The following is a 13,594-nucleotide window of genomic DNA, read 5'->3' on the forward strand; positions in this document are numbered from 1 at the left end:
TTTCAGCAATCACCTCTCATTAAAATGATGGGAATTAGGGTAAAATGTCTCAGCAAGTGTGGCCTTTTGTCATTGCAGCCTAGAGAGGCTCCTCGGAATGCTCCCTAAGGCTTTGGCTTTTACATCTCTGATTTCTGTTGGAGCAAATCTCTGCCTGAGCTGATGCTCAGGATGAGAGTGGGAAGCCTGGGCCAAGCTGCTCCAGGGAGCATTTACGTGCCTCTCAAAGGTCTCCTCCTCTCTTTTTTCCTCTCCTTCTGTTCATTTTACCAGGTCTAAAAATACTCCACTAAAAACCATCTTCCTCTGCAGCCGCCTCCCTCCTAGATGACTAATAATATCTGTTGCTCCTTCTTGATCTCTCTGTATTTCCCAAGTCTTCCCCAAGGGAAGGAACCAAATCAGGGCTCAACCAACTCCTTGGATTCAGACTCCTAAATTCATTTTCCTCAGAGAATGGTATTTTTTCCCATCTCCTCCAGTGTAGCAGCAGTTTAAACCCACCTCCCCAGCTCACAATAAACTAATCCTGCTCCATGGCTTACACCTGCCCAATGCTGCTGAAGCATTGTTGTGATATGGGAGCTCCAGGATCCTGGCATTTTCAGAGCTCTAGGGAGACTAGCAGGTTCACTGGGAAAACCACCAAGCACTTGGAAAACTATTTATTGTCTGGGTTTTTTTCAGGTTTCAGTTTTTTCCAGCAACTTTCCAGCCCTGGAGCACTCCATTGGCGAATATGCTGTGGAGGCTGGGTTAGGCTGGGTTTGGTGTCTGGCCCTTGGAGCTGGATGACCAGCACTGGCTGTGCAAGGAGCTTCCATTTTAGGAGCAGGGGGTGAATGCTGGGCACTGGGGGTATTTGGGACAGTGGGACTTAGTGGGGAAAAAAGCCATTGCCACCAATGTGGTGACAGGAAGTTGAGTTTTTCCTCTGAGTGGGATGTTAGAACACTGTAACAGGAATTGGCTTTCCTGCACTGTTCCATGTCTTTCCAAAACAGAGCCAAGACCTGCACCAGGCATGCTCCCTACTGCCAGCACCACATCATGGATTAGTCAGGATACAGGGATGGAACAGTACTGGCAGGAGCTGGAGGTGTGATGAGTTTCTCTCGACTCAGATACTGCAGTACAGCCAAATCCCTCAGGGTTCAGCCCACTGTGATTTTCCAAAGAGATCCATCAATGAACAACCTTTGGAAAACCCTCATGCTGACACTGCTGATGTAAAAAATGTCCCCAAATGGTCACAGTCCTGGTGAACCAGCTACTTCCAGCCCCAACCCTGCAGTGCATGGAGGCAGATTTAAAGGGTATTTGGCTGCTCCAACACTTCTGGAAATCCCCCTGGCCAGCTAATGCCCAAATACCTTTGCAAATCCTTATTTAGGAAAAATATCTGCTTGGGAGCAGTGCTTAAAAAGCTCAAGGCCATTTTCAAATCCATGTAATGCTGCAGTTTCCTGGACATGTGAAAGCGAGAGGAAAAAGCAGATCAGGCTGAAGCAGGCACAGGGCCAGGGCTGTTGGCTGTGCCCAGGGCTGTGCTGTCATGGAGTGCCAGGGGTTATTTCAGCACCAAGCTCCCCCAGCTGCTCACCACGACTAGACCAGCATGGAAAGCAGGGAGGAGAGCGGTCCTTTCTCATCACCCCAGCCAGGAGATCCAGAAGGGCTCCCAGGGCCATGGACAGAGAGGTGTGGGTGAAGCTGCTGCTAGCCCAGCAGAGAGGGAGCCAAGCTCCATTATCCCTCCTGCCTTTACAGGAAGCCACTTGGTTGAGCTGTCAATATAGAGATTTTCTTAAAAAAACAAACAAACAAACAAACAAAAAAACCCCAGAAAAACCAAAAACCAAACAACCAACCAACCAACCAAACAAAAAAAGCCAGGTTCATGGTGCCATTATTGATCATTTGGTATTTTTAGCTCCCTGTTCAATCCATTCTTGCTGGTGTTACAGCAATCACACAGCCCTCTGGAACATGGCTCAGTGGGGCTGCTACAAGGTAAGCAGGAGCTCAGAGAGCAGCAATACAATGCTAACAGGATTAAAAATGCAAGAGGGAAAGAGAGAGGTGGGATGGGATAAACAACATCCTCCCCCCTTGCTGCTTCCAGCTCCTGACAATGCTGCAAACCAGAGGCAGATGAAACTCCTGTTTCCTACCTGGTGTGTAGGGCTGGGAACCCATAGAAAGGATGAGACTGATCTGAATGGTGCCATCAATGGGCTGGAGGGAAGGGAGGGCCTCCAGAAGGAGCTAGACAGGCTGGAGCAGTAGGTCCATGGGAGCGTCATGAGGTTCAGTCAGGCCAAGGCCAAGATCATGGACCTGGGCCAGGGCGATCCCTAGTGCCAGCACAGACTAGGGAGGTCTGCAGGGACCTCAGAAGTCTGTGAGGATAAACACCCTCAGCATCTCTCTCCACCCACAGGGCCATTAACTCCCATCAATGGTCCTCAACATTGCCCTCTCATCTCTATTTGCAGGACTTCCATATCCTGGATCCACTGATTCCATAGTGATTCAGGGTATTCTGCCATCATTGATTTTATAAATGGATGGATGGATGGATGGATGGATGGATGGATGGATGGATGGATGGATGGATGGATGGATGGATGGATAGATGGATGGATGGATGGATGGATGGATGGATGGATGGATGGATGGATGGATGGATGGATGGATGGATGGATGGAGATGACCCTGTAGAGGACTGGGGGATTCTGGTGGGTGACAAATGGGACATGATGCAGCCATGTGTACTGACAGCCCAAAAAGCCAAGCATCTTCTGAGATCCCCCTGGAGCTGCCTGCACCTCTGGGGTCCCACACAGGACAATGATGTTAAACTGAAGAAGGGTGGGGTCAGGTTAGAGATGGGGAAGAAATGCTCAACCATGAGGCAGGTAAAGGGCTGGCACAGGTGAAACATGGCAGTGGGATATAAACCTGCACACTTCAGCTCTATGTGACAACTTGCTCATCACTGCAGATGTCTCCTGGCTCCCCTGCAGCCTCATCCCTACATGCAGGTTATCTGGGAACCCTCCTAGGAACCCCAGGCTGGATCTTCCTTTGCACACGCACATTGCTCTGCTGTGGTGTCACTTCCTTCTCGCCTCACGCTGACACCACTGAGATGAGCCAACACCCAAAAGAAGGAAGCAGGGTCAGCAAAGAAGACAACTGCAGTGGGAACTGGCTCATCCTGCCACATCTAAACCCGACGCCTCCGTGGGCTCCAGTGGACTGGAGCTCCAATATCACCCACCACCCTGCAAGCCCCAAAGTTTACAGAGGTCAATGCCCCCCAGCAGCTCTCCCCATCCACGGGGATGTTTACCCCGAGCCATGAGTCCACTGACCCACCCATCAATAACCCCCAACTTTGTCCTCCTTTCTCTAATTGCAGCCCTTCCTTGGATCAGTGTTACCAGTGACTCAGAAGATGGTTGATAAATCACAGAATCCCAGAGGGATTTGTGTTGGAAGGGACCTTAAAGCCCATTTCATTCCACCCCTGCCATGGGCAGGGACACTTTCCACTATCCCAGGCTGCTCCAAGCTGCATCCAACCTAGTCTTGGACACTTCCAGGGATGGGGCAGCCACAGCTTCTCTGGGCAACCACCCTTGCAAGGAAGAATTCCTCCCTAATACCCAATCCAAACCTACTCTCTTTCAGTTTGAAGCCATAAAACACATCTCCCACTCATTTCCTTTTAAAGTTGCCAAGTTCTGCCCTGGAGACTTCATAAATGGGGAGCTGAGGCTTCACACGAAGCACAGTGCCAAAACACATTCAGCGTCTGCCCTCAGGTGCCTTCCTCCCTCCCCCAAAGCATAGTGAGGCCCTTGTGAATCTCCAAACATTTGCCTTAGGTGATCCCTCCATTGCCTCATCAGAGGAATCACTTTAATTATCTGCTTTTGCTTGCCCCTTGAATTGAGACAGCAGAGCCTGGCAATGCCAAGTGTGGTGCTCAGCTCAGTGCCCAGCCCATAACCACTTCCCAGGAGCTTCCCCCACCTCTGCCGAGCTTAATATCCCCGTGAACCCTGACAAGGGAGCAGGAGGCTGTGTGGATGCTCCAGTACAGGCACACACACCTCAGCATCTCTCACAAGACCTAAATGTGAGCAGTTTTGTTGCAGATGCGTAGCAAAGGGGGAACAAACTTGCCTGAAGTAAAACCACTGGATGCAATAGGTTGGGAAATGCCACAGCACGTGTTTTCCCTGCACCAGATCACGTCCTACAAGGCCAGTCCCTGGCCAGCCCCTGCCTGCAGCCCCCTCAGCAGCGCTGGGGCTGTGGGGGGAAATGTGGGTGTTGTGCCTGCCTCTGGCTAATAGGCAGCAGTCGAGGTATTTATAGGAAATATGCAACATACATCTAGCCTGGGGACACTTTCCAACCCTGAGCTTGTTCCTATTTATGTGCTGTGTGGTTGCAGGGGGAGGTCAGAGCAGAGCAAGCAATGCTGGCTCACAGCAATGCTGCCTCCTCCTAGTGCTCCCACAGGTTTGGCTGCTTGCTTTGGCACCAGAGGCCACTTCCCAGCTCTCTCCCCCCACTCCAGCACCGAGACCCCATCCAACTCCCCACGTCCCAAACAGCTCCTTCCCAAAAGGCCGTGGAGCCATGCGCTCTGGAGAGCTGTGGGTTTGCAGAGGGGCCAAGAGCTGCTCTCCCTCCCAGCAGACCCAGCAGGACAGGGGTGCCCAGTTCAGGCCAAGGGGGAAATGTTGGAGCAAATAGGTGTCCAAATGACAGCTAAAAATGACACAGTAAATTCCCTGCCTGGCATCCCCTCATATGCACCAGCACCAGGATGAAACCCCATGGGTGAACCTTGAGGGCTGGAGCCCCTCTGCTCTGGAGCCAGGCTGGAATACCTTGGGCTGTTCACTTGGAGAAGGCTCTAGAGAGACCTTAGAGCCCCTTCCTCTGCCTCAAGGGGCACCAAGAGAGCTGGAGAAGGACTTTGGACAAAGGCCTGGAGTGACAGGACAAGGGGGAATGGCTTCCCACTACCAGAGGGCAGGGATAGATAGGATATTAGGAAGAAATTCTTCCCTATGAGCGTGGTGAGGCCCTGCCACTCATTGCCCAGAGAAGCTGTGTCTGCCCCATTCCAAGGCCAGGCTGGGTAGAGCTTAGAGCAACCTGGTCTAGTGGAAGATGTCCCTGCCCATGGCAAGGAGTGGAGTGAGATGGTCTTTAAGGCTCCTTTCAACCCAAACCACTCCAGGATTCTCTGCTATGCAAGTCCAAGCATTCCTTGCACTCTTTTAGTAGTCCCTGCTCCCACATCCAACACCTCTCCAGTGCCTGTGGCTACTCCTGCACAGGTGATGCTCCCGCAAGAGGCCCATAACTGAGAGCACCTGGCAAGCTGCATGCCCCTGGGTAGAAGGTTCAGAAGGGCCTGGGGAGCTGGCAGGGCTGGAGCAGGGATCTCTGCTCCAACTAGGGTGGAGCCCAAGGTGGAAAAAACCCGACACATAAAGGAAACTGTGTTTCATGTGTTATTGCTGCCTGTGTGAGATGATTGAGGAGGGAATAGCAGGCACGATTCCATGAAAAAGGCTGAAAAATCCCTTCCTGACATATAAATATTTCATTTTCCTTGTGTGGAAATAAACACCAGTGGCTGGAGCACTGCCAGCATACCCTTAGGCTCACCCAGCCCAAGGAGAAGGGTTGCACTGTTCTGCTCTGGCCAGCCCCAGTACCGAGGCTGGAGGGGCACTAAGAGCATGAAACCCAACTCTGGGTGTGGAAAACATGCCTGTGCCTACTGGAAGCATTGGGAAAACGGATGGGAGGCACTTGGAATAAGCAGAGATGACAAGAAGCAGCTCCGTCAGGAGCACAGGGATGGCCCCTGTGCTGGGAGCCACTGGTTCCCTGGGGTGCGGGGGGCATCCCGCATGTGTAATTCCACAGTGGAATGGGCTGGGCGTGGATGGCTGTGCCTGCCACTGTGTTCCCTGCCTCCTCTGGCCCTTATGAGCAGGATCTTCCACACAAGGATGAAGGTGGGAAGAGGGGTGCCTGAAGGGCTCTGCACCTCAGGGATGCCCCTGCTAGAGTTCATCAGGGCAGAGGGAAGGGCAGCCCCAGGATTTCCATGTAATTCCAGGAAAACAGGGGGTTTAATGTGGGAGGGAAATCTCTGCTCTCAAATGCAAATCACAGGAGCACACACAATACTACTGACACTGGCAGAGGGGCCTATGGGACACCCAAATACAAGGAATTGGCTCTGAGAGACACTAAACAGACCCAATTTCCATCTTTTCCAGCAATTCAGCAGCTGTCAGCCACGGCAAGGTCAGGTCAGCCCAGCCCAGGACACCCTGGTCCTCATACCCCCACTCCACTCCCCCACCCGCCCCTGGAACATCCTCCTGCTAGACAGATATTGCGCTGGGAGGTGACAGGGTTGGGTCCAGTGACACAGGGACAAGGCTCCCGGGACACAAAAGCCACAGGAATCAGAGTGGCCTCTGTGAAGGTGATGGATGGCTAAGCCAGGCACCAGCCCGAGGACCATGGGAACTGCACCCAGTAGTGCAGTAGTTTCTTCTGCGGAGAAAATCCTTCGTGCTCTGATGATGTTCAGGGAATCAGGACTTTTTTTTTTTTTTTCACATTTCAGGATAAATAAAGAAAAACGTGCAAGAAATCTGCTGTATGGTATTATCAGAAACAATTCAGAGATATCCAGGTCCTGAAACACCCAGGCTGTGGGACCAGCTGAGGATTGCTGTGGAAGGACCTGAGCACCATCATTACCCTGCAGGGCTGGGAAAGATGGAAATACCCATGGGAAGAAGAAGCAGAAGATTTCAACCATGGCTACACACCCTGTTCATGAGATGCTTGCTATTTCCCCAAGCAGAAATCACAGCACTTCCTGCTGCACCTGGAAAGAAAGAATTCCTTGGAGGTGCTGGGAATGGGTACCCAAAATTTGCTTATTATCCAATGAAAGGGTCTGACGGACTTTACCCCTCTGATAGGAATCCACAGTTCTTAGTATTCCCACTATGTGAAAATTTTCTTTTTCCTGCTGATGGGAAGAGAAGTTGGATTGCAACTACTCCCAGAGTTAGTGAATGCCACAGAAAGGGAGGGAAAAGAGTTAAAACGATAAAAGATCTAATGGGGACACTGGCTAATTGTCTTTTCCATGTGATGGCTGATTAGAAAAAAGATTCGTTTCAGATTTGATCCCAGATCTATTTTTCCCTGGCATACCCCATTCCCAGCTCACAGAGACGCTGGTGCACACACATGGCACTCTGGAGGCTGATAGACAAGGGGCAGCAGGGAACCAAAGTGGTTCTGTGCTAAAAGAACTCTCAAAGGGGAGACTGCAGCTAGGGTGTGCCCCACATTGGTATCCAGATATTAAGGGATTAATGGAAAAGTCTAGATGTGACACAGTTAATTATACCCTGCTCCTATGGGAGAGAGCAGCCGACCCCAGGATGCTGGGGATGCTGTGCCAGAACAGCTCTGTCCACATGCCCCTGCCCCAGCATAGCACCACAGCAAAAATCCCAGATAATAATGGGCTGGAAACCACAGGTTTTGTCCAACAACTTCTCCTCTTTCATTTTCTCTGGTTTATTTGTGTCTGTGTTGCTGCCAAAGCTTTGCTTCCCTCCCCATAGGCAGAAATTGCTGGATATTTAGTCTGAGCTCTTTGCTCACCACTCAGAAGCTTTGGCTGGTACCTGATTGCTCCTCCACCCCCCAGACACTACTAATTCCTCAGGGAGCTCTCCTGCCAAACCAGCTGTGTTGAAGGGTAAAATCTGGGGGTTACAGAAAACACAGACAGGGATGACAGACCCCATTTGCTGGGAAAATCATTCCGAGGGGGCTCAGTGGCTGGTGTGAGGGCACTGGAAATAAGGCAAGGGAGAAAGAGTATCCAGAGTGAATGGAAAAAATGTGGATGGTTCCCAGTTCTCTGCCTGTGGCAATGGGACTCTTCAAATTTGGACATTTCAGCTAAAAAAATAAAAAATCTGGAATGCAGGAGCAGAGAGCAGCCCTATTTCCAGCTGCGACTCCTCCCTGTGTGCTTGGCCTCCAAGACGACTCAGAAATTCAAGGCACTTCTTCTCGAGCTATAAAAAGAGCTGGAGTGGGACTGCAAGAGCCAGGACAACAAACAAGGGAGCAGTTTGCCCTCCTGTTGAGAGCATGGGTAAAGCCAGGAGAGGGTCTTGCTCAACCCGCCTCTTGAGGCACCCCCAAGGAAGGAAAGTTGTGGGGCATGGCAGAAATTCCAGGCTGGATCCCACCCACCAAAATGTTGTCTGTGCCGTGTCCCAAGGCACCCCACCACCTGTCACCCCTCCTGTGTGAGGAGAAGGTCTAGGACTGGCCCCATCCATCACCCCAACACAATTCTGGGTTCCTTGTGCTTGGGAAGGATCAAAGGTACCATGATGATCAGGGACAGAGCATGGAGTGTCCCCTGGGATCACAAGGTGGAAGGAGCTCCACCAAAACACAGTTCCCCTTTCCCCAGGCTGCTGAAAGGGTTAACAGCCTCACCTGCAGGACAGGATGGACTATGTGAGTTCCAGGTGACCATAAAATTCAGCAGACTCAGGAATACCCACCTTTGCCCTCTCCAGACAAGTATTTATCTCTGCAGAAGCAGCCAAACCTTGCAGACTGTTGGAACATTTCATTCCCATTAGTGAAGTGCACAAAACATTCCTGGCTGGAAAAACACCATCAGGTCACTGACTGGGAACAGCACCACCTGAAGAGATGAGTTCTTCAGTGGCTTCACTGACATAGTGCATAAGAAGCACCTCTTCTGGCACAGCCATTCCCAGCCTACACTGACTTCTTCAACACCCAGAAAGTCAGTCTTCCTCTGTCACTACTTCAGCATTCCCTTAAGACCTCAGAAGATGTCCTCACACCACTAATTGGTGCTGTGGGACCTTCCTCCTGAGCAGTTCCAAGGGTTGTAGAGCTGGACTGGGTAGTCCATATGGAGCAACCTAAAGCTGGCACACTTGGTAACCATGGTTCAGGATGAGAGGGACAACAGATGGGACAAGAGGGCATCACCTCAAGCTGAACCAGGGGAGGTTCAGGTTGGACATCAGAAGGAATTTCTTCACAGAAAGCACTGGCCAGCATTGGAAAGGGCTTCCCAGAGAGGTGGTGGAGTACTCATCCCTGGAGGTGTCTAAGGAATGACTGGATATGGCATGCAGAGCTCTGGGCTGGGTGACAAAGTAGGAATCAGTCACAGGCTGGACTTGATGACCTTGGAGGTGTTTCCCAATCCAAAGGATTCTGTGATGCCCATGGATCAGCAAGGTGAGGGCCAGCACCAGTGTGACCTGCTGCCAAGCCCGTGGAGATGCCAGAGTGCTGATCCATGCTTTATTCAGTGGGATGCAGAGGTTGCATTTAGTTCATTTAGAGGTAGGATGCAGAGGTTGTGGATGAACTGTGACTCCACCAGGATCAGGCTGGGGATCTAAGGGCCATATCTGGCTTGTGCAGAAGATGCCAATTGCTCTTTTCAGCAGTTAAAAAGAGCCTTCCTGTGCCCAGGTGCCTGATCCTGGAGAAAGATGTCTCTGCCCACAGCAGGGGATTGGGACCAGATGATCTTTAAAGATCTTCCAGCCTAACCCCAATGTTTTAGAACAGTCTCTTAGCACATGGAGCTGCCTTTTCAAACTGCAGAATCTCAGTCCCTTCTTTGGTGGACACTGCTCCAGCCTGCCAAGCCTCACACCAATGGAGAGCATGGCCTAAGGGTTGGTTGTTGTTGTGGTTGTTGCTGTGTGATGACAATGGGATCAGCTCTGTATCTGCTGCAGAATCAGACCCTGGCCACGGCTTCCAACAACATCTTCAGGCCAACACAGGGTGTCAGTCCCAACCATGGGCTGGGCTGGGAATGTCCATCAGCTTTGTCCTGGAGCCTGTGCCCTCCACATGCTCGGCACTCACTCATCGATCCCCTCCTGTCCCTTGGTTGTGAAAGTTTGGTGCTCCAACAAAAAGGTACATTTGTTCCCACTAATGCAGAAAGTACCAGTCCAGGGGCTGGGAACATTGTGGACTGAGGAATCAGGCAGGTCCAGAGTTGCTCTAGCTGTACTCAGCTCATAGGGAGGTTGCCGGGCTGGTTTGATGGTTTGGCCATGAAACTCAGGTTCAAGGGGACCTGGGTTGCCCCAGTGTGCCATACTCGAGTCTGGAGGCGAAGAAGATCCTTTGTTGCTTGGCAGTGGAGCAAACTAATAAAATTCTGCTGAGCTGTAGCTACTTTATTCCAAGACTTCCACAATTTTAGATGCTATTTTTACCTAGTCTGACTGGTAGCCAGCTTTGTGTGTGATATAGGGGTGTCTTCAAGCCAGGTCTTATAAGCTCTTGAAGATCTACATCACACTCAAGATAGCTCAGCTACTTCAGATGGCATAAAATTAGCAGGATGGCTTCTGTGGCAGTGTTGAAAACAAAAAAGTTTTAATAAAAAGCAAAATAACAAAACTCTTTACCAAAAAAAAAAACCAAAAAACACTAAGACAAAAAGCTCTTACTCCTAATAAAACACCTCGTAAAAACAATTATTTCTTTTTGTTATCTTCTTTTTCTAATAAATTACTTAAGTGAGACCTTTTCTGTTTCTTTCTCAGTTTCTGTCCAATTAACTATCCTTAAGTTTGAAGTAAAGACCCTAAAGCTTTATGAAGTATCTTTTTACCTAATTAAAAAGAAAAACTTTTAAACTTTTTTCCTTTTTTAAAAAACAAAAAATAATTTTAGCACTCCATCAACAAAAACCACATTCCTACATGTGTGATGACACTAAATCCCAGTTTAACACTATCAGCCTTTGCCCCTCCCCGGTGGGTGTTTAGTCCTGCTGTGCTAAGTGCTTGCAATGTAGGAAAGAGGAAACTTCCATCAGAGAAAGGGATCCTTTGGGAGAAGTGGCTTCTTTCAGCAGGGCCAGCCTGGAGACTTGCTGCTTATTTTACCATTTGTCTCTTTTATTGGAATAAAAGACAGATGTGAGCAGCTCAGCACTCTTGAGAGAGCCTGTGGCATTGTGCTTTATTTGAATTAGTAGATGCTGGTTGGAAAATAGTTTTTTCCATGTTCTCATGGAAGTGAACAAGAACACAGGGTTTCGTAAGTACAAACTGTGTTACAAGGTGCTTGTGCCAGAACCTCAGGGAAACCCAGGAATTGCCCTCTCTCCTCCTAAGAGCCCAGAAAACAGGGGATGGCATCAGTGGGGAGACCTCAGCAGTCATGGCCCACTGGGCCTAAAGAGCACAAGGAAAGCTTGAACTCACATAGCATAGAATACTGGAGTGGTTTGGGTTGGAAAGGACCTTAAAGATCACCCAGTTCTACCCCCAGCCATAGGCAGGGACACCTTCCACTAGAAATAAGACCAGGCTGCTCCAAGTGCCATCCAACCCGGCCTTAGACACTTCCAGGGATGGGGCAGACACAGCTTCTCTGGGCAACCTGTGCCAAGGCCTCACCACCCTCACAGTCAGGAATTCTTCCCAGAATCCCGTATCTATCCACTCTCTGTCTTTCTGAAGCCATTCCCCCTTGTCCTGTCACTCCAGCCCCTTCTCCAAAGTCTCTCTCCAGCTCTCCTGGAGACCCTTTAGGCACTGGAGGGGCTCTAACATCTCCCCAGAGCCTTCTTTTCCCCAGGTGAACACTCTCATCTGTCTCAGCCTGTCTCCAGAGCAGAGGGGCTCCAGGCCCCAGCACATCTTTGTGGCTTCCTCTGGACTCACTCCAACAGCTCGACTTTAATTTCTGGAATTGTCCAAAGCCAGGCTGGACAGGACTTGGAGCAACCTGGTCTCTCTCTTGGAGCACCTGGTCTAGGAAGGTGTCCCTGCCCATGGCAGGAAGTGGAACAAGCTGAACTTTAAAGGTGCCTTCCAACCCAACCCTCTCGGTGAGTCCACAATAAACTATTCAGTGTCTGTGTACACCTTTGAGAGAATAATTCACCTTTCTACTGTGGACTGGGATCATTTAGTCTGCCCTGTGATTAGCCTGGAACAGCACACCATGTATAATTAGTCCAGCCGTGGGCTGGACTTGCACATCCGGGCTAAAACACCGGCTGTGCTGCCTATTTCTGCTGTCACCCAGGGAACAGGCTGTCCCCAGAAAGTTTTCTTATTTGGTGACTGCAAAACCATCAGCCAAGCTGGTGGCAGGGATGAGGGCCAGGATCCAGCCCTTCCTCCAGCCCTCATGCTGCTGTATGACTCCCAGCTGCTGATCCTCTGTCCCAGGTTCAGAGGGTAAAGAGCCAGCAGAGGGTGATGGGATGAGGATGAGCACAGAACCCAGGTGCTGGGGCTTGTGCTGCAGTGCCATGTGCCAGACAGTGCTGGAGCAGGCAATGCTCATCCTGGCCGCATGTCATGTACATGGGATGATGCAATGGGCTGCAATGGGCACCTTTTCCCCATCCTTGGATTCTCAGTCTTTCAGCCAAAATTGTCCCTTGTGCAGCTCCAGCCCCTGTTCACAGGTTTTTTCTTCTGGGAGAGCAAAGCTGGCATGAGCCACCCCCTCCTCATGACAGATGCCCACATCCCACATGCCCTTCCTGACTGTTTTCGCTGGACTTGGGTCACGGCCAGGGGCAGCAGAGGGGACCACACTCAGTCCAGAGTCTTCTGATAGGGAATTCAGCGAAAACTCTGCTTTCCTGGCTGTTTCTCCTCAGCTCTGCAGATGATGGATTTAAACTGGATACATTTCAGAGGGCAAGAAACCCCCTGCACCCCTAGCACAGGACATCCTTGGTGGGGAAGTACATGCTGACTGAGAGGGAAAGGGGTTTTTGGGGCAGCAACATCCCCCAGCATCCCCATCTCCCAACTCAGCCTCTGCTGTAATTCAGGGCAAGGTTCCCCCTTACCACTTGGTGGTCCAAAACCATCATGTTTTCCCAGCTACAGAAGCTCCTGGACTCGGTGGCAGTACTTTCAGCACCAAATCTATTCAATCCTCCCGAGGCTGAGGCTTAGCTGCTTCTGGAGTCCATCTCCACATTAAAAAATTCAGATATTTCTGCATCTAAAATAGGTATTTCTATATCTAAAAAAAAACCTCCTAAACCCCTCCATTCCTGCATGTACTAATGAGAAAAGCAGCCCCATATCTGGTACAAGGCAAACTATTTTCTTTCCCTGGGGATGGAAATAAGTTTCTAAGAGGGACTCTCTGAAAAGAGATGAGATGACTCATTACCTCACTGCTCAAGTTGCATTCAATCCCCAGCACCTCTAGTTCCTAGTAAAAGCCAGGAGACCAAACGCATGGGGGTTCACACAGCACCAACCCCAGGAGCTCCTTTTCCTGGAGATGAAAGGGCCATGAATGAATTCCCAATACCACCCACTCCCCCAGGATGGGCTCAGCTGCCATCAGCCCTCACTCCCCACAGCCAGGAGCTATTTTTTCCTGTTCTTGCTAGTGTCAATATGTTTCTTTAAATATCTTTTCAGAGAGGCTG

General features: G+C 50.4%; 1 protein-coding gene across 2 annotated transcripts in view; it reads right to left on the reverse strand.

Annotated features, from left to right (window-relative positions):
- Positions 1-13,594, reverse strand: part of HIP1 (huntingtin interacting protein 1) — a 44,022-nt gene that overhangs the window by 25,499 nt on the left and 4,929 nt on the right. The gene's annotated exons all lie outside the window — the stretch shown is intronic.

Source organism: Molothrus ater, chromosome 21 (assembly GCF_012460135.2).
Source record: "Molothrus ater isolate BHLD 08-10-18 breed brown headed cowbird chromosome 21, BPBGC_Mater_1.1, whole genome shotgun sequence".
NCBI lineage: Eukaryota > Metazoa > Chordata > Aves > Passeriformes > Icteridae > Molothrus > Molothrus ater.